This window comes from Rhinolophus sinicus, linkage group LG07 (assembly GCF_036562045.2).
Source record: "Rhinolophus sinicus isolate RSC01 linkage group LG07, ASM3656204v1, whole genome shotgun sequence".
NCBI lineage: Eukaryota > Metazoa > Chordata > Mammalia > Chiroptera > Rhinolophidae > Rhinolophus > Rhinolophus sinicus.
Genome location: NC_133757.1, coordinates 124,976,992 through 124,996,563, shown reverse-complemented (window position 1 = coordinate 124,996,563; position 19,572 = coordinate 124,976,992).

Below are 19,572 nucleotides of genomic sequence, written 5' to 3'. Positions count from 1 at the left end.
AGTTCTCTGAAAAGGATGTCTCTGATTGCCTCTTGCTAGCTTGACTGAAAGTTGTTCTAAGTGTGCTCAGGAATTTTGGAACGAACCCCCAGCTTAACTCCCCTCCTCCCCACACCTCACACACCCAGGCAGAGTAAGGGAAAGCGAGCTCAGCCAGAAATCATTCCTGCCTTTCTGTGAAGACATAAGAGGTCACTTAACAGATATGTGCTTCCCTGTCACCTGACTATTGAATCCTGAAAACAATTGTCTGATACAAAGATCTACTAGGCACCTTGAAAGGTATAAACCTCTATCACTTAATATGAATTTATGAGCAGTGGTGCAAATAGTACATTACTTTGGGGGACCAAAAAATGCTTTGCTATGCTTATCCAAAGTATGTTTAAATGTTCTGTCATGCCAAGAGTTAAAAAGTCAGAACAGGTGGACATGAGAATGATTCTTCATCTAATTTCTGTGGTTCTTAATATGTATAAAAATTCACCTATAAACTAGGTATGCTCAGATTTCTTTGGCTTTGCTCAGTTGATATACATATAGAGATACAGAGAGTGAGGCAGAGAGGTGTAGGTATGTAAGTATATATATAGGTATATATATGTGTGCATATCTGTGGGTACATGTGTGTATACTACATATAAATATATATAATGTATAGAAAAATGTATATACATACAGGAGTGTGTATATATAATAGATATAAATACATGTATACATGTACACATATACGTATATATATTTAATTATTTTTTTCTATTTCTAATGAAGTTGAAAATTTTTCCATACAATTCTTAACCATCGTTATTATCATTTTTCTGTGTTGGCTCTTTTCCGTTTCCCATATACTCATTTGTAAAATAATGGCACATAATATTTGTTAGCATATTCTCTTTTTGTATCATAAGTCATTTTTTTGATCATACTATCCTGATAATCCCAGGTTATAGCTTACCTTTTGATTTGGTTATTTTTCTTTGTCTTAGTTTTAAATTTAAAAAGTTTTAAAATTGTATGTACCCTAAAGTCTTTAAATGACGTAAAGTAAAAATTGTTTCTTAAGTCATTTACTTTGAAGTGGTCATTCAAAGTCAACTGAGTTGAAACATGATAGCAGATAGAGATCAGGAGACTCTTTGGAGGTCCCAAACTCTCCCACTGGGGACTCAGAAGACAGAGACGTTTAAAATAAATAAATAAACAAACAAAATGCTATGTTTCCAGAGCACAGTCACTGTTCATTTTGATGTCTCAAAATAAACGTCTCATCATTCCCATGCATTATTCAAACATGGAGAAATAAACGTCTGCATACATAATCAAATGGTCGGCACTGGAAAAAATCCGGACTCATTTGATAAATGAGAGTAGAGCAATCTTTGTAACTTTTCACTCATTTTCTGTAATTGGAGAGAAATTTACATATAATCACAGTTGCTGCATGAAATAGGAGAAATGTATTTTAATCATTCAATGGTTCATTTTAAAAGCCATGTATTACAGCTTTAAAATATCTATAGCCCTCTCATTAAAAATTGCCATTATTGTACATGAATATTTAAGTATTACTGAAATTATATGTGGTATGCTACTCAAATTATGTATTAAATTATATTCTGTATATTCCATATTATTGAGGTCTTGTCTCTACATTTTCTTGCCAAACTAAAATTCTTTTATCAGTATATACTTTATTTTTAAATTTTAAGGTTGATATTAAAACATTTAAGATGATCTGTTTACTAAAGAAAGGTTTTGAAAAACAAAAAATATGCATTTTAAATAACGTTTTTAAAATTTAGAAGCTGAGCTGTTTTGGATCAGACTTCACAGTCATAGATAGAGACTGGTATATTGTGGTCACTATAGAAAACTCACTTGAAACTAGGAACTTAGACTTTCTAAATTTACCAGAGAAATTATTTGTTCTGTACAGTTTTCTTTAATTGTGGGATTCCTCAGCGGCATAAAGCTGCACGCACACTATGGGAATTCCGCTTCCTGTGTGACACTGTTTTGCTGACCTCGTACACGGCTGTCTCCTGATCTGAGACCACTGAGTTTCAAGGGCAGGCAGCACGCCGCTTATCCCTCATGGATACGGTGGGTGCTCAGCCACTGTTGGATGAATGCATGAAGGTCGGCATACATCCATGTGGATGTTTCCTAAGTGCCTAAACATACATGTTAATTGTGTGTTTCTCCTTTGGTCAGATGGGATGAAGTTATTAAAATGGTGTAGCAGAGCTTATTCTAGGGTACTAAGGATGACGGGCCAGCAGCCTCAGAAAACAGTACACACTTTGCTCAGTTAACTCTTCCCCACATGATACCAACCCTTGTGACAGCAGGACGGGGCACGTGCTCCAGTCCAAGGACGTTTCTCCATATATTCTTCCTAATTAACTGAAGATCTATGTGGGGGAACTATAGTTAAAATTAGTGACTCTGAGTGCAGTCTGGAAACTCAAAATGACAACTAAAGAGGCGTGTCAGATGGATCTCAGCTTTGTTTCTTATATGCAAAGATTCTAAAACTCTCTACGCTGATGTATCTAACTCCAGGCTGACATGAGACTCTCTCCTGCCACTCCAAGACAACGTTATTGTTTTATTCCAAAATGTCAGAATTATTTCAGGCTTACCACAGTTACTACATAGATTGTTTCACACTGTTTTGTGTATAGTATAAGCCTATTTTGCAAAAGTTTTATAGTAATTAAGGGAACTGCGATTTTCAATATGTGCATGTGTAAGGAATATCAGGAATATTCTTACATATAAATACTAAATCCATTTCTATAAATGACACCTGTAAGGATATCAATTTTCAGCAAATGTGGGGGGACAAAGTGGTATATGAACTAGAGAGGGTGTGTTAAGTAGTTTTTTGGCATAAAAATTATGCCCATTTTTTTCAAAGCATTTAATTGTTTTAGATTTTTGTAGCAAATGTTTGAAGTGATTTGCAATGTGTATATTATACCACGTTTTCTATTCCCCCCACAGATTTAATGTTTCCTCTTCATTTTCCCCCCAGTTTCATGGTTCCTCCTGAGCCATATTACTCCGCCAAAGAAAGAAAAACAATTTTGCCCTCTTGGTGGAAATCTGCCCAAAGCTTTGGTGTTCACAGCACGGCTTGGCTTACCTTTTACTGAGCTGGGAAAATGTCAGGAATGTTTCATCATTTTACCATTAAAACACTCCTGGTTCAAAAGTCCTGGAATCAAGTACAGCTCTATATTTTTTTACGCTTTAGACAAACAAAGAAAATAGGCAGATATTAAATCAAAATTTACTTCTGTTCGTAAAAAGCATCAAACTGTTTTGTGACCCCTCATTGATGACTAATTTGTTAAACTACTTTGTAAGTGGCTTCTGGTATTATAAAAGGAAGGTTGTAAAAAGCATTATAAAAAATTAACTTTTGTTGTCAGGTCAATTTTTCCTGAATCCACGATCTGTGACTTCGGTTTAGACATGGAAGCAGCAGGTTCAGTTAGAGACGCTCTCAGTATAGAAGGGGACACAGGAGTGTCTCATGAGCATATCAGTGTTGGAGCATCTCACCGCATTAGCAAAGCCAATGATTCCCTCCAGACCTGAGCCTGCTGGGATGACGGCTCCTGACAGAGGACTCCATGTTGACAAAACTGACAAAGTAAACAATATCACATATTCACAAAGATGACATAAACCCGGCAAGCAGTACGATTTCATTTCATTGCTCGGGAGTTGTGTATGTTGGGGGAGGTTAAGTTCTAAGGAAGTTTCCTTCGCTTGCTTGCACTACATCGTTGGCTTCCTAACACACATGCCAATTAAGCCATCATATAGATTAACGCACACCTTGCATTTAGGGTGTAAATCATTTCCCAAAATACCTTCTAACCAGTTACGTTTTATTGCCATCTTAAATTTTATAAACCTTATGACTTAGCAAAAAAGGAAACTAACTTGATTCCCTAAAAATTCTCAGTACGAGTTGCTGACCCCATCCCACACCTGACATCTGTGTGTCAGTCAAAGCAACAATAATTCCACTCGCAAGTGTTTCCTGGGGCTTTCAAGGGGTAGGCACTTTGTCTAGCCTTGGTTGTTGCAGTTATCGTTCTGTACATGACGATGGCTTTGCTTGACTTTGGCCCATGCTCAAGCCTTTGAATTTTACCCTGAAGGCGATGGGGAGACTTTACTGATCATTTTTGAAATTCCGAAAGATTCCTTTGGAGCAGTGGATGGAGGCAAGAATGGAGACAGGGAGATATGAGTAGGAGGCTCTAGCAGCCCCATGCAGAGGATGATCAGAGTCTGGACTGAATGGTATAATGCTGGATGGAGACAAGCGGAGGGGACATGGGTGATGAAGATTAAAGAGGTAGACTTGATAGGACTTGGGTCTGATGGTCCGTGGGGAACAAGACAGAGGAGCAGGGTTATAGCTCGATGAGTCCAAGAGGAAAAGCAGATGTTCAGAGTAACATTTTGAAAGTCTGTTGAGTTTGGGGTTGCAATGGGACATCCAAGAAGAAATGTCCAAGGCATAATTTTTTATAGATTGCGAATCTGATGAGAGAGGTCCGCTTTGGAGATAAAGTCCTTTGCATAACAATTTCAGGAGCAGTTGGAGACACAAGGGTATATAATTTCACCTGATAGAAGGCTGTAGAATGGAGAGCAAAATGTTGTAGAACAGCATGACATCCGTGGCACTATGACATCTCTAAAATGACTTTGTTGCTTTGCTTCTTTCTTCCCACTCTTTTTGATCATTGAAATAATTAAATGGAAATAACAATGTGAACTCTAGTTATTGAGAACAATGTACATTTATAAGCATTGATAATAATTAATATTTGTGAGATATTTATTGAATAGTTGTAGGCACTGTGTAAGTATTTTTTACATGTACTAATATAATGCTATAGATTCATGACAAAAAACATCATCTCGTTTTTGAGATGACGAAACTGGACTAGAGAAATTAGAAAACTTGCTCAAATTCGTAGTGGCTGTTGAAGCTGAGATAAACCCTTCGCGTGCCGTACTCAGCCTTAGTGCTCGCCTCGTTGGTTCATTGCGATCTGTGAAGTAATATTCACAATCATGCACTTTTTGGCCCAGTGTTGGCAAACACACACAGGCTCTCTGAGGTCTGGATTACTTGTCTTGGTACATATCTTAGTATGAAGATAGTTTCACTTGCGAATTCTCTCTGTTCTCATTTTTAGTTAATACTTTCTCCGTTATCATCTTAAGTTGCTTGCAGAGGTGAAGGTGTGTGTGTGTGTGTGTGTGTGTGTGTATGTGTGTGTGTACACTAGTACATAAGAAGACAGGTCATGGTCCTTGTGGATCCTACCTAAGTATAGAGGCAAGTTAAAAAGTGATGTTAGACTGTTTCAGAGCCCGTTAGAGAAGCTGAAAGCACGATGGAACTGAGTAAAAAGCGTTACCGGGGAGTGCTATTGAGACATAGCAAATCTACATTCTTAAGTAATGTATCTCTGGCTCATCTATACCAGAAATATAATTTTTAAAAGTATCCTGGGAGGGTGGAAAGTGTACGTGTGGAGGGTGGGGGTGAATTGCAGTAAGTGAGGTCTTCTCTCCTCACGACCACTCGGCCTCATAGGGATCCTTCCACTGTGAGTGAAGAGACCAGGAGTTTTAGGGTGTGTGAGTCTCCTCCACGCAGCCCACGGACTGGGCTAGGGTGTGCGTTCAAGGCTAGTTTTCAGGGAAGCCATGCTGTAAGGAAGAGCTAAGCACCACGAAAAAACGTGGACACTTTCTCATTTTGCTTTTAGAGTGGACCATTCTTAAATTATACGCAGTGTGTCACAGTTTATCTAATTTGCATAAACATTTTCCTTGGCCCCGGAGGATTACCTGGAAAATAACTGTTCTGGGACATAAATCATACTCAACATCCTATAGCAGTCTGGAAGTTTCCAAAAGCCAAGCATAGTTTTGTTTCACCCGTGTGAGGTCTCCACACAGTGTTAGGAAATATATGTTATATTGTCTTCAAAACATTAGAAGGATTCCTGAAGTTATCTAAAGCCCTTGTACTTTCTTCCTATTTTCAAAGTGGCATAGAAAACTAATAGTAGTGAAACAATTTCTGTCTTTAAGCACTGTATCCATTAGTATGTCTTAATGTTTAAAAAGAGGGCTACAACATAATAATTATATAGATTTTTCAATATTTTGAAAGATAAAGACTATTTCTTCCTATATAGCACTTTCATTTTTAAAATATTATAGGGAAATCATGTAAGGTTGCAAAACTGAAAATAAGAATTCCCTCTTCTTCTTAGTTTTTTTTTTTTTTTCCCCTCTCAAGAGGGGGGCACACTATCAATGAAATTATTCTTCCAGTATATTACCAAATACTCTTTTACCATAATTTCAGTGTTATAGTAAAGGAGAAATTACGTATTGCTCATTTTCCATGATTTTTCCCAGTGAGGCGCAGATGGTGAGCTTAGCAATGGCAAGACCCTGGTCATCATTTTCTCACTTAAATTCCATGTCGCTCTTATTCCTGACCCATTGTTGGCCTTTGACAACTATTTTCTGAGTGAATGAATGTTACAGTCTTGTTTTAGAACATGGTTTAAATTCTTGGTGTCTCATATTCATTCTGTGTCTGCTGCAAATTATATGTGCTCTTTGACTTATACAAACCCAGTGTGCTTCACCTCAGTAAACATATTTGCCAGACGCCCCTGGGTGGCGAGGCTCTGTTGTGGCAGAACAGTATTTGTTGAGATGAATACAGTGCTTTGGAAGGAATGCTGTGGTCCTGTTGATGCTTTTGCAATAATGCAGCTCTTCAGCCAATATATTTTAGTACCTTTTTATATCTTAAGAGGTCAGGGGTTTTCTAGGTCTTTGAAATTCATCTTTTCAGCAATTTCAATTATGTATAGCATGCTATAAGCACATTCCACTTTGAAAGTTCAAGAAAATTATGACTATGGTGGTTGGAGATACAACTAGAAACCTGTCTTTAAATAACTTCAAAAAAGAACTCAAACCAGTACAAAGGCATGGAGAATATAATAATATTTTTTACTTAAAAGTCAAGTTTTGAAGTAAAGAAACCAAAGAATTTATTTAGGACTAGCATATAGTTTCGTATAACTGTTGATTTTCATTTTAAAAGGTTATAAGCATATATTTTTTTTTTTTTATACCAGTTATATAACTTGGTTTTCACAAGGAACCATAATAGAATTTTGTCGCCACCGTATTTCCAGGGGAATTAACTTGATGTTAATCAGAAGTCGTTTTGTTTATTTGAAGCCATGCTGGGTTACATCTCAATTCCTGACCAAAATAATGGTTATCAAGCTGCTGGATGAGTTATTGCAGAAATGAAAGATATTTTAGAAAGGTAGATAAATTATTATCTAAAAATTGTACTAGTGATGTAATAAAATGGCATTGCTTTGCTAGAATAAGTCAAGCTTATTTAAACATGAAAATGACACAGAAAAGTGAAAAGGTTAAAATTCATCCCAAATTCTACAGTTAAAAAATAGCTGTTATTAACAATCTATGAATATAGATTTAGATATAAACATAATAGATTGAGATTAGACATTACATGTTTTTCACACCAGTTCTCATGCTCCTTCCAACAGACCATAGTGTCTCAGAGCCCAGGTTGCAGGAGAAGAAGGATGTAGACTGCATGCAGAGCACGTTTTGGAGTGCAACAATCATCACGGCTAGGGGTGCAGTGATTAAGAACCCAGATAATACTCTCTGTAACTGTTGAAAGACTGCTCTTGGGTTTCTGCACATGTTGGGAGGAAAGAGGCGCTGACACCTTTTGCTCTGGACTATCTGTTAAAGCGTGTTCGTACAGCAAACGGCCTGGGAAGGGAGTGTTTCCTCCAGCAGCAGAGGGGAGGTTTGAAGGTATAAGAAAGACAACATATCTCTCCAGGGAAAAGTTTAGGCAGGTTTGCTGGCAGGAATTGGACAAGAAATAGGGGCCTCCTAAGCTTGGGGTGCTGTAGCTGTGACCCAAACCCACTGCATGCACAGCATCTAACTGGGCCACTCCACTCGGCCGTGGAAGCCAAAGGGCAAGAGGAACTGATGTGATGTGAAGTTCATGGTTCCTGTCGTGACATGTGTAGGAAAGACCTTTGTTTCTGACCCAGTCGACTCATGTCTTCTACCAGCAACCATGAAACTGCAGCGGGCTAAGGCGTTTGTGTGAAACTAGAGTAAGAGTTTAGACCCTTCGCAATTATTGACAGGACTGTGATGTAAAATAGGAAAAATGAAAATAACCCAAAACTGAAAATGTCCATTAATGGTGGACTGATAATAAAAAATTGGGTACATCTATTCAATGACATAATATGCAGCCATTAAAACGTGTTGAAAATTTTTATTTACTAACATAGAAAGAAAATAAAAACGTATTGCTAAATAAAACATGTAATTGAAGGTTTATTATATATTGTGTGTTTCTGTTTCTGGAGAAAAATGGCATTGTATTTATGTATCAAATATTTTATGTATGCGTTGAAAAAAATCTGGCTGGATGCATACCAGAATCTTCAGGTTGGTTAGTTTTTGAGAATGGGTATGATGGTAGGTTACTGCAAATGATGAAAAATTTGACTTAATACAAGTCTAAATGTTTAATTTTTAAGTGTAATATGAGATTTTCTAATTTTTAAGAACATTTCAAAAACTAACAAACAATAATAAAAAAGAATCTGTCTTTCAAATCAGATCCATGTGGGTATAGGTCCTGGCTATAATTCTTGCTGTTTGTGTGACCTAGAGCAAATTGTGACACCTCAGTGGGTTTGTTTCCTCATCATAAAATGGGTTTATAAAGACACCATCCTCATCTGTTTGTGATAAGGATTTACAACATTAGTGCAGATGAAATACTTCGCACAGCTCCTGGCATAGTGTGAATTCAGTAAATATACGGATGTTATTATGAATGGAGTTATTTGCAAAATTTGTAATTATTTTTTATATGGTAAAATTAACTTTTCTGCCTTTTCAAAATGTGGTGTACAATGTTAAGGTGACAATGACAATGGAAAGGAAAGGACAATAAATTGGTTTCCTATTGTAAATCCCACAATTTGTGGGTGGTTTTATGAGAGATGATTGTTTTCCCTTGGAAAAAAATCCTAGAATTCTCAGATATTAGAAGAAAAGACCAATTAAAGGAAAATGTGGAGCTATGGACGATCAGCTGATCCTAAGATGTCAATTCTGTTTCTAAGTTCAGTATTTTCTTGGTACATGCAAATCTTGATCACTGTTCTTGAACTTTCTTTGCTAGAATCTGCTAAAACCTTCGTGTGTGTGTGTGTGTGTGTGTGTGTGTGTGTGTGTGTGTGTGTGTATGTTTACAAGGGATGCCCTTGCCTTAAAAAGTTGTTGTATTATTGAAGTGAGGGCCATATGGCTTTCCAGTTTTTGGATGACATTGAGAAGTGCAATGCAATTTGCAAACAAAATGGCATACATCCTGGAGCAATTAAACTAATCCCTTTTTAATGACTAAGAATACTTATGTCCAAGTTCCAAATTATTTCTCCAAAATTGATCAATAACAAGTGCATACAGTTAATGTCTCATAAAAGGAAGAAGGAAAGAAAGGCATTTTTATATTGTAGTCTAAGAACAGATTTTAACCAGGTGCTCATTTAAAATATTAAAATGTCCCCCCTCCCTTGTAACGTCAGCGAATGGGAATGTTCAGAGAAATTCGGACCAGAATTTAAATACCATTATAGGTGTTTAAAAATGAGATAGCTAAGTATGCAGTGACGTGGAAAGACTTCCAGGACATAGTAGGTTAAAAAAGCAGGTCAGAGAATAATTCTACAAATTGCCTAATGTGAAAGAAACATCAAAATGTGTGGGTTTTAAATATTCTGCCTTTTATACTTTTTCAACTTTAGAGATTTTTCTTTACACATGCGGTTTCAAAAATATCTATAATTTTAAGATATTAAAATTATCTATATCTATAATTTTAAGTCTCTTTTCTTGAATTTTGCCTAGAAAACGTTGAGCCCCTTCATTCTGCACACTCGTACGTAGGTCTTTTTTAGCTTAGGACTGTTTTCTTCTATCTTCAATCTTTCACTTATTCAACAGAGCATGGTGGACCGTGAGAAAGCAGGAAATGGATAACATAAAGTTGTTTTAGGGTTTTTCTGTAATCATTGCTGAAATTTATTGAGGGCTCTCTACGTGCCAGGTTGTTGTAAGTAAAACTCTTTATGTCCTCACTGAGAACATTTGAAGCAGGTATTAGAAGTGTGCACATTTTGCAGATCAGAAACTTAAGGCACAGAGAGGTTCAGGAACTTGTTCCAGGTGCCCCAGCCTGAAAGAAGCAGTCTAGGGGATCTGACCTGAGCACACACTGCATTTCAGCATTTACTCTAGATTAGGGTTTCCAGCCGGGAATTCCCACCCATTTTCAGCAATTTTTTTTCGCTTTCCTCTTCCCGAATCCCGAGATATAAACTGTTTTCTGTTCTCCGCGATGAATTGTTTCCACAAAGTGACAGCCGATACTACCAACCACTTGGGTTCAAGGAGCTGATTTTCCTGATTTCCCAACCAACTTTTCTCGGGATTTGGGAATGGAAAAGCCAAAAAAATTCCCGAGAACGGGTGAGAATTCCCTCCTGGAAACCCTAATCTAGATTGTCCCTGTAGTTGCCACATGTGAGCTTGTACCTTTCTCAGGAACAGGACATGTGGGGCTTCTATGTTTCATCCACCACATTTGTTTTTTGTTTTTTTCAGGGAAAGTAAGATATCTTTTTCTCTTCAAGTTCAGAGAATTAAGGTCAATTAGCACTCTCGTTGAATCAGCTTTTCAAACTATCAGTTCTGCTTGTATTTGCCTCTAGAGTGGATTTAAAATCTACTGCTGTTTTTGTTTTCATTGAAGATTTGTCTTATCTCACTTCTCTCATATTTAATTTTATTTAATTGCTTTTTAATCGCATAATGAGGTTCCATTATAATGAAGCAAGTTGTACTTAGTTATACGTGGTATATCTGGGGGTGAATTGAGTATATTCCTACTGGAATAACCAGGAATGTCTCTTTGAATGTCTCAAAGCAGCAAGGCCTAAAAAAGTGGGAGACGGACATCATGTAAAATCTACAAAGCACACGCATGCGTGCGCACACACGTATACATGAAATTTTACTTAAGAGCTCTACCACCTAAAGCCATGCTCAAATGCCATAGCCTCTCATTATATTAGAGATTTCCTTGTATTTCAGGAGCAGATATATAGGCTCAATGTAATTGAACATATATTTTAAGTTATTCCTTAAATTTTTGTCAGCATTATTTAATGGAGTCAAATTAATGTGTGATGAGCACACTGGCTCTGCTGCATTCTGTAATTACTGCTGTCAGGATACTTCCAGCTCGAGCTGAAATTGTTTCTGTATTTATCACTCTCTGGCCCTATTCATGTATTTGTCAGTGCAGCTGGGATTCATTCATTCCCTGATACTGCAGCTAATCGTGTATAGGCTATTTGATCAAAAACAACATTTTAACAAGACCAAAATAGCCAAGGCAAGGGGAAAATGTAGTTAAATAACAATGCTAGAACTTTTTTTGGAAGCAGCATTGAAAAAGATTATCCATTTGTATAACTCCAAAAGCCAAATAATAATTATGGAGGCATTATTCTGTCGTCCATATTGTTCAAATCTGGATTGGTGAACCAGAAAGAGCAAAGTGAATTAGCCCTCATTATCTTGTTTCATTTGGCCCTGTAAATGGTCAATATTGCTAAATTACCCTTTGGGTGGGAAGAATTTAGATTCTATCATTTGCCACTAAAGGTCTCTTTTCATGGTTGCAAGTTTTTTAATTCACAAGACTCAAAATGCTAAAGCACATATAAATACAATTATTAGTCAATTATGCCATCAACGTAACATACAAATGCATCATTCACTCAGAAATTTACAGGGCACTTATAAACACTGAAAAAAACCTCCAGGAGCTAAAGTAAACTTGATTTGAGACAACGATAGTTAAGGTATATACCCGACATTAATTTTTGTGCCAAATGTACTTCAGTTAAGATAATTACCCTTTCTTATGTCTTTGTGAAGTACCACCAAATCTGGATATAAGAACATTTTGAATAATAATCCTACAGATTAAGGCCAGAGTTATCTGAATGAACAATATATAGTATGAAGTCAGCACTGCTGGGCACTTGAATACATTTGGGGGATTAAAGAAATCTTCCTTGTAACAACTTCTATTATCTTCTAACAGAAGTGATTTGATGTGATAAAAATAAACACTCTGTTGAGATAGTAGTGGGTTTCCCTATCATTCACCATCATTTACTTTGGGGAAGTGTTTCTCCCTTGTTCCGTGGTCCTGGGAAGGCTCTTGAGGACAGTACCCTCCTTTGGGTCACGACACTGCACTTGGTGTCAGCTAAAAGGCGGAGAAACCATTGGTCACGAGACTGATCCTGTGTCCTCGGCTGGGCCAATCACATCGCTGAATCACTGTGCACACAGTGGTTGGAGCCAGACAAGCAATGGCCACAGGATGACTGAGGACAGTTAGATTCCGCCCTGATGTGTTTCCAAGTTATAGACAGCTGAGAGTGTTCTTGCTAGCTGAATCAAGAAGGGACAAAAGTAGCCTAAAGTCAGTGGAGGCAGATACCTTGTCACATGGACAGAAACAAGCAGTTGGGGCTGAGGGGTGTGGAGAGGCGAGCAAGACAGTTCTTCCTGACGTGGGGTCCCTGAGGCCAACCATATTCTTAGACACCTTAACTTCAAAAACTAATGAATTCTTTTCTTATTGAAGCTCTTCCAAATTATCTTAATGTTACAAATAACTGAATAATGCTACCAATTACTGAAAGTAGCCTGGCCAATAATTTTGGCACTGATAGTGTTTCTTATGTTGCTGAAATAATTAGAAGGATTTAGTGTTCAATTTCCCTGGCAATATGTAGTTATTTTAGTATCCTTATATTAGTAGCAATATTAGTATCCTCATTTTGCAGGAAGTAAGTTTCAATGACAAGTAATTTTGCCCAAAGTCATATATCTAGTCATTCTACTCCAACACCACACACCTTCTGATAAACGACCGTCCAATTGCTGAGTTTCCAGGTATTTAATTTGGAGGAATTATAGACATTGTGCAGCATATACAACTAATTGGAAAAATAAAGAGAATGTCATTTGAAAAGACAGCATAATATACACGAGGGACACACACACACACGTGCATTTACATAGTGGAAAGTTCGCGAACTTAATTGTCTGACCTTTGATCGTGTGTGTGTGTGTGTGTGTGTGTGTGTGTGTGTGTGTGTGTCCATCCTTTGCATAAGAAAGGAAAAACCTGAGTATTTCTAAATGGAAAACTATTGATTTTTGAGTACACAAAAATAAGAATTTCAGGTGATCATAAATTATCAGGTACAAAAATCAATAAAATTTTTAAAACTTAGGACAAGCGGTTAATATAATTAATATACAAAGAGCTCATATAAACCAGTGAAAAGGTAAATAATTCAGCAGCAAAATGAGCAGAAGACATGAATAGGCAGTTAAAAAGGAAGTACATTAAACATAGGTAAAAACAAGTTACCTAGTTAGTTACTAAAATTCACACTAAAATGATAAGACATGGATTTTTTTTACGTATCAATATGGAATATATATTTTAAAATAACATATTTTACCAAATTATTCATGAATAGTAACTGTGGAGAAACAGCTTCCCAACATCTGTACCACCATTGTATAGTGTGGTTTTTACAGTGTATATCAACAGCCTTAAGAATGTGCCATATCCTTGACACAGTAAATTTTGAGGGGCAATTTTTACTAATAAATTAATAAATGAAAATAAGCTAAGACATATTAAAAGAATCTCCTTCACAGTGTTGTTTACCATGAAAAAAAAAAGACAAAAAAAAAGACATAAATTCAACATCTCACTATAAATGAATAATGGAATGTTATTTAGCCATGAATTATTCTATAATAATTAAGTGGTTAATTAACTAATAAAATGTAAACAATATTGATAGTCAACAAATGTACATCTGTAGAAGTGCAAGTTATTGTTTAATGACAATAGAACCGTTAATGTCATGGGAACTATTCATCTTTCATTTGCATGTATGAAAACGCAAGATACCAAACTCTAGATGGGTCTTTGTAAATCCTATCTTTAGGGCCATCCTGTGGTGTCCTGAAACCATCAAAGCAAAGAGATACTGTTGGTCAGTTTATAAAACCAGCTTAGGAGGCAAGGTGACTTATATGCCAGTAAGACTTCATAATATTTGTAAATTGCATATTTATATTAACAAACGTAAAGAAAAACATATTAATCAAAAGATGGGATTGACTAGTATTAGCTAAGCCTATTTCTGAGTCCAGGCTAACCAGATGAGATACTGTAATTTATAACAAGAAACACGCATATGTATTTGGATTTTGTCATGTCCCTGGCACAGAGCTCCTAAAACATTTGGAATTTCCTAAATGATAAGAGCTATAAAGGTGTCTTTTGCTATTGTCAAGTCCATTTATTAGCCCACACCAGAGTTTATGTTAATGAGGGTAATTTCAGAAAGCCCCTATGGATGGCAGCTGGTTTCCAGGGGAACCAACCACATGATTAGAGGGTTGGAACTTTCATCCCAACCCCCACCCCATCCCGCCTCTGGGGAGGGGAGAGGGATTGGAGATTTGAGTTCATTCACTAATACTCAGTGATTTAATCAATCATGTCTATGTAATGAAACCTCCATCAAAAGCCTAAAAGGACAGGTTCAGAAAGCTTCTGGGTGGGTGAACATATCCACAAGGCTGGGGGGTTGCACCCCAGTTCCATGGTGACAGACGCTCCTGTGCTTGGGACCCTTCTTGACCCTAATCTATGTGCCTCCTCATCTGGCTATTCATCTGTACCCTTTATGATATCCTTTATAATAAACTGGTAAGTGCTTCTCAGTTCTGTGAGCTGCTCTAGCAAATTAACAGAACCCATGGAGGGGTCCCGGGAAACTCCAGCATGTAGCCAGTTGGTCAGAAGCACCACTAACAACCTGGATTCACTACTGGTGTCACAAATGGGTTCTGTCTTGTGGGACCCTTACCTGTGGCATCTGATGCTGTCTTCAGGTAGAAAGTGTCAGAAGTGAGTTAATTGCTCAATGGTGTTGGAAAACAAACAGCAGACCAGATAACCTTCTAAGTCTCATGCAGCTTGAACACATGGATCATTTACTGTAATGCCAAAAGAGAATTTCTTGTCTGACATCCTTAGTTGTCATCAGAATAAACAATGGATATTCTGGTGCTTCTTAGATTTTATTTTGTTTGTTTGCTTCACTAGTAGCCAACCCCCAAGGGCCTAATTGTCCCAGGCACAAAAGAGAGAATCTTTGGGGCTCGAAAATAGACAGTCAATGTAATGGGCTGAGTTGTTCCCCCGCCGGATTCGCATCCTGAAGCCCGAGCTCCTTCAGAATGTGACTGCTGCTGAGCTCCCGATGGCTCAGTGGGTTGAAGTGGGGCTCTCAACCACAAGGCTGCCGGTTCAATTCCTCGACTCCCTTAAGGGATGGTGGGCTGCGTCCCCTGAAAATAAGATTGAACACGGCACCTTGAGCTGAGCTGCCGCTGAGCTCCTGGATGGGTCAGTTGTTTGGAGCGTGGGCTCTCAACCACAAGGTTGCCAGTTTGACTCCCACAAGGGATGGTGGGCTGTGCCCCCTGAAACTAACAATGGCAACTGGACCTGCAGCTGAGCTGCGACCTCCACAACTAAGACAGAAAGGACAACTTGACTTGGATGGAGCTGATGAGTCCTGGGAAAAACACACTACTGTTCCCCAATTAAAAAAAATGAAACGTCCTGGAAATTACACACTGTTCCCCAATGGAGTCCTGTTCCCCCTCCCCAATAAAATCTTAAAAAAAAAAAAGAATGTGACTGCAGTTAGAGATATGGCCTTCAAAGAGGTGATAAATTAAACTAAGGCCATTAGAGTGCTCCCTGAGCCAATCTTCCCGGTGTCTTTATAAGAAGAGGGAACTTGGACACACAAGAGACCCCAGGAAATAGGGAGAAGACGACCATCTGAAAGCCAAGGAGAGAAGCCTCTGGAAGAACCAGACCCGCCGTCACCTTAACCTTGGACTTTTAGCCTCTAGAACAGGGAGAAAATGCATTTCTTTTGTTGAAGCTGCCCAGTCTGTAGTATTTTGTATGGCGGCCTGAGAAGGCTAATACAGTTACCGTGGGTGATTACTCCCATCACTGGCCCCTCCCACACTTCCATCCGCTGGGCGAGTTTGGCCACCTCCTGACAATGTATGCGTGGGAATGCAGTTAAGTGTACTGACGGTGTATATATTTTTTTCTTTCTACTTTTCTTCATTATGAACAAATTTTTCTATAATTCAAATATATTTTGTTATATTCTAAAAAAGTCAATTTTAAAAACAAACAAAAAATAACCCCTAAGTTTACAAAGTTTAAGTTCAGCTAATGTTTCTTTATGTCACACAGAAGTGCCTTTGTTTAACAAACCATTAAGTGCAATTCAACAGTATACGTATAATACAGTATGTCAGAATAAAAAACGGGAAATTAAGTGAAGCATTCATATGCTTTATCTAATTGACAGTATTTCACATATTTAGAAATATCTAAACATTTGACTTTTTGAAACAGAATAGTTGTAATTTGCACATAGTTCTGCTGCTTCCTCACTCCCGTTTTTGACCATTTTTTCTTGTATTCCAAATACGGGAAGAATGATGACTTGTACTCTTTCAAATACATGGCCACTGTTAGCTTTTAATGAAATTTCTTCTATATGAATATATATTGGGGGTCCAAATGCTGAGCGACTGAACAGAGGTTCAGGAGAGGTTTGAAAGGAGAATGATTCCAGTGAACAGTCAGCTGCAGAGGAACGCAGATTCCGAGGGGACCAGCAATGACAGGGGTGATAAAGAAAACAATCAGGGGGAGAGGGATCAAATCCAGGATACAGAAGAAATAAACTCGGTTTGGAGGAAACAAACCAAGATTGATGTGGCTTTTGATCAAATGTCAAAGTACAGGATACAGACAATAAGTTAGTGAACCCACAAGCAACTGCAATATTTTAGTTTATTCCCAGCTGACATTCCCAATGACATTTTCTCACTTATCATTGGGAAGAAAACACATTGAAAAATAGAAGTGACTTTATAAATCACTTTGCCCTTCACCAATCAGTATCTAACTTGGCTACGCTCGTGTGGTAAAAAATAATGCTTGGAGGCACAAAGCTCTTGGAACTGTGCAAAGACTGGGGAAAGGATTTTGTAGAAAACCTTTCATCTAAATGGATTTGAAATGCTGTGCGCCCCAGCTACATACTGAAATAGTTACTTCCCGCAGCAGTGTGCTTGGGTTGCACGTTATGCCTTTACATGTGAATGTGCTGGAGCACCTCAGCAAGGTAATGAAATCATAGTAATGGTAAGGATGACAACAATGGCTGCTGCCATTCACTGGGAATTAGCATGTACTCTGCCCTTTACAGAAAATGACAACAGCTCAATAATGTATACGTTGAGGGACTCAAGGGCCCAATAGTTGAAGTACTTTTCTCACAGTCCCAGATCTGGCAAGTGGTACAGATGGGGTTCAAACTAAATGTGTCTCATTCAGAGCACTGCCTCCCATCTCTCTGATCTCAATGCCACGACTGTGTCTTGGTCACTAGCTGCCTGTTGTCCTGGACTCCTTTCTGTTTCCCGAAAAAAACAATATTTTTCTGTCTCAGGATCTTTGTGTTTACTGTTCCTTTGGCCCAGAAAGTTCCTCCCCAGAAAGGTCTTCTTATGCCTTGGTCTTTTGGTTTCTTGACCTCAATTCAGTTACCTCCCTGACCACCCCATTGAAAGCAGTACGGTCACTGCCACACTCAGCCGTCTTATTTTCTCTACGACACTTAGCACTAGCTGACATTTTCTTACCTTGATCTGTGACTACAATGATCGCTCCCATCACCCTCACACAGATACGAGCACCCTCTCCTGGCATAGGACTTACCACACAATGCGCTGTTCAGTCGATAGTTGAAGAATGAATGAATCTCATGTAACCCATAGGAGAGGTATTTAAATAAGGCATGATTATCCTTGATTTCACGAATATTTTGAATCTTACCAAAATTCATGCAGGTAAGATATCTTTCCAGTGACTACTGAGTTAACATGTGGCAGAGCTGGAATTCCAAACCAGGTTAGTCTCCTCCCCAAAACAGAAAGCCACCCTGCCTTGAAGGAAGTGACAGTTCCAGGAGTCACCAGCGTCTTACAGGAAAGTCCCTAGTACAGTGGAAATGCCCTTCAAAAAATAGTGGATATCCACTTATTTGGAATTTGTATTGTCTCAGAGACACAATGGAAAGGAAGGGGTAGGAAATCTTTAGTTACTTCTTAGATGCAAAGTTTTCACATCATGAAGGCAATATAAATGAAATTCAAGGAGAAAAATTGTTGATGCTTAATTTTAAAAAACTGAAAGAAGAAGCGTATGCTAAATTTCAGAAGTTATCTTCTAGGACTAAACTATTAGTGGTACTTTTTCACCTGGATGTTTAGCGGCCATTTCCATTTTGAAACCATGAAGGGAGTACTTTCAAGAATTTCATTTAAGCTAGAACAAAATTAAAAGCTAATGCCAACAAAAACAAAAGAGAATGAATTGGCTAATCTATATAATCTATATTTACGTCTATAACTATATCCATCTATATATAAAACAGGTGTGACTTTTCAGGAAGGAGAACCATCAGAAAATTAAGTCAAAAACTTCCAGTAACCGGTTCCATAGGTCAATAATCCTTATCAGAGTCAGAAAACTGAATTCATTTAAATGCCAAAACCTGCAAAAGGATATAAGATTATTTGCACATTGGTGTATTGCTTCCAGAAGGAAAGATGTATGATGTTAAAAATTACTATTGGGCTCATTTTCTGAAATCCTGGCAGTCCTCCCAGATGGGAATGTGGTCATTCCTGCGTACCTGTGTTAGAGGTGTTTTCTACCTGTCTCCACCTTGGTCCACAATAGAACAGTTTGACTTATGGGACAGCTCAGATTTATGTTGGAAAGCTGTGTATCTATCTCCAGAAGCTCACACGGTCATATGGTGTGCCAACAAATTGTAAACGTCTATGTTCCACTGGTTTTCCAGGGGAGAGATTCAGATTTGGAAGGAAAGTTTAGGAGATATGTAGCTAAAGTCACCATAGATGGTATTTAGAAAACTTTAGTCTTTCTTTGTTTCCGTCCATCATTATAATACTCAGGATTATTTTTCTTAAGGATAAGTAAAAGCAGTTATACTAAAACATGGGAAGATAATCATCAAAAGAAATCACAGTAAAGGGAAATGATTTCTGGACATTTTCATTAAATTTCTTCATGGTAATTCTACTCTTTACATGCGCTGATAA